General features: G+C 35.5%; 1 long non-coding RNA gene across 1 annotated transcript; it reads right to left on the minus strand.

The window, feature by feature from the left end:
• LOC110268306 lies at positions 1,387-3,074 on the minus strand. Its single transcript, XR_002356495.1, has 3 exons — positions 2,745-3,074; positions 2,157-2,254; positions 1,387-1,618 (listed from the first exon to the last, which is right to left on the minus strand). It is a non-coding gene; the product is annotated as an uncharacterized LOC110268306 (long non-coding RNA).

Genomic DNA, 3,074 nt, shown 5'->3' on the forward strand with positions numbered 1-3,074 from the left:
TAATAACTTCTTTTTTTTAGTTTAGAAATGAAAATCTTTATTAATTAATTTTACAGTTGTCTAAATTCTCACAAATAGAATATTATTTTAATTTTATTTTTTTAACTCATCTAAAAAATAATCCTAAGAACGCTCTAGCCACACATGCTCATCATCTTCATAATTTTGCAAACCAAAACAAAAAACAGGTCCATGTACACACAAAAAAGTCCAATACCTTAATGATAATAATTATACCCACATTAATCCCACTAAATCATTCTACTTTCTACCAACAGATTCTGCTTCTACTGTGTCCTAGTCTCAGTCAACCTGCAATGGTTTTGGCTCGTACCCACACCTCCATACACGCATTCAATACCGAAACGTTCCACGTCTATTCCTCACCTGCTTAAACAAAATCCCTTCAGCATGGTAGCATTCTCCAATTGTAAATATTCAATAACTAATTGCTTTGAGCGAGAAATTCATCAATAAGCTGTTGTGGGCCGGAAAAATTCCCAAAACAATTAACCATTATATTCTCGGATCATACAATCAATTCCATCAATGGATATCTATTTCTGAACTTTTCAGTTCATATACAATCAAATAATAAAATTGTTCTTAAGCGGAAAAGTATTCCCCACACAACTATCTTGATTGAATGACTCTTATCACTCAATTAGTTTTTGAATAAGTGTCGATATAATAACCCGACTAAGCTTGGGGGCTCACTATATCATTATTCACTTATCTTTTAACCGAGTTATAACTTCACTCTTATCACTCAATTATTTTTTGAATAAGTGCCGACATAATAACCTGACTAAGCTTGGGGCCCACCATATCATTACTCACTTATCTTTTAACCGAATTATAACTCATTTTATTTTCTAAACTTAGCCTGGATCATATAATCGGCAGACAAAGTTTAGGGGCTGTGATCCGTCACCTTATAACTCAATCTTTATTGTGCATTATGAGTTATAACTCGGCGTTAACTATTATTCATTTTTTGCTTGTAACCGATGCCTTCATTACCGACTTAATGATCATCATTTCTATCTTAATGAACAAACGGTCATAACATGATATCATTCATCAACTCTATGCCTATAAAAGGCACCACTTTCTATATCTCGATAGAGACAATACATGATAAGTTCTATTTTCATCAAGGTTTAGAAAACCGGACCGGTCATCAAACCGTTCTAGTCACTGGTTCACTGATTTATTGGTCTAACCAGTCCAACCAGTGGTTCAACCCGGAAAAACCGTTTTAGAATAGAATAATAAATAAATTATAAATACACATCCTAAAATATAATTATAGTCTAATATAAATCTTAAAATATCTTCGAAATTTAAAACACTACATAAAATATCATCAACCAAATACATATGATCTTATCAAAATCCAAACTCAAAAGTTAAATAGTAATAAAAGCATATCTAAATATTAAATCCTAACATCATGATTTATCAATCATCAAAATCCGCAAGAACTTGTTGTAAATCTGCTTCGGTCAGATGATCTTCACTTTCATTCACACCCTGTTGAGCAGAAGAATAAGAGATGCAGCATAAAGACCACTACTACCACCGCCACTTTGATATAAATCAGCATCAATTTCACCTAATAAAATAGACATGTTATCATTATATTATAAGCTAGCAACATTCTAAATCATTAGAAACTAAATATACTATCACTCTGTGGTCTCCCACAGAACTTCATTGCCTTTAGGACATAGTTGTCATCATGCAGCTCAAAAGGAGAGAGAGAGAGAGTTATATAGTTATATATGAATTGAAAAGTTGGGACAAGAAAACATCAAAATGAGATACATGCAGTTGAAGCTTTCTTACCTATTGAAATCAAAATGCACAAACTGCATATCTTCTAATATTTCCACTTCAACAGTTGCATGAGGACGTGTCTACAGTTTAAAAAAAAAAGTCAGATGTATGAAATCTACCAAAACTCAATACAAGGGTCACAACACTGCAATATCTCATATATTTCATATAGTTTCAAAATCAGCCGATTGCTACATGCCAAGTAGGGAGTTAACAACAACAAAATATAGAATAAGAATGACTATACAGATGAAGATCCAAGGGGAAAAAATGACATGTTCTACTGAACAAAAAACAAGAGACAGCGGGTATACCTGTACCAGAATAAAAGGTAAAGATACACCACTGGGGAGGGTTTTTCTGAGCTATATAATTGCTCATTTCTTTTTATAAGGTTCTGAATACCTACAAACTTGATTAAACAATACAGGTAGTTAGCACACAAAAACTAAACATAACAGAAATTAAACCATTTGTTCACAAATTGCAAATTGGAATTCAATTGAACAGAGGAAGTTCACAAATTAACAATTTGGAATACAATTGAACAGGAGGAAGTTCACAAATTGAACAACAATTGAACAGATTTCAAATTATTTATTTCTTATACAACTGAACAGAGGAAGTTCACAAATTGAATACAATGGAATAACAACAGTTTTCAGATTATTTATTTCTTATACTAACCAACAATTGAACAGAGAAAGTTCACAGAGGAAATTCACAGAGGAAGTTCACAGAAATTGAACAGAAATCAAAGTTCACAAGGAAGTTCACAGAAATTGAACAAAAATCTAAGTTCACAGAGGAAGTTCACAGAGTATCAACTTCATGTTTCTTATACTAAAGAAGATGAGCAGAGGCGAAGAACAAAGAAGATGAGCAGAGGACGAGTCACTCACCTGGGGTCGATGGAAGGCTTCTGGTGTTGACTGTTGAGGACCGCGCGACGATGAAGACGATGAGATGGTGTTGATGACCGCGCGAAGATGGAAGGCTACTGCCTGCTGGTGTTGAGAAGATGAAGACGATGGAGATGGAGGGCTACTGGGCAGGGAACCAAGCGACGATGGAGGGTTACTGGGGCTGAGGACCAGGCGACGGCGGTGGCGCTAACCACCTGAGACCGCGGCGACGATGGAGGGCGACTGGGCGGCTAGGGTTCAGACTTCAGAGGGCGGCTAGGGTTCACTCACCGTGAGATGAATCAGGAATGAATGGGGGTCGGGGGA

This window comes from Arachis ipaensis, chromosome B10 (genome assembly GCF_000816755.2).
Source record: "Arachis ipaensis cultivar K30076 chromosome B10, Araip1.1, whole genome shotgun sequence".
Taxonomy (NCBI): domain Eukaryota; kingdom Viridiplantae; phylum Streptophyta; class Magnoliopsida; order Fabales; family Fabaceae; genus Arachis; species Arachis ipaensis.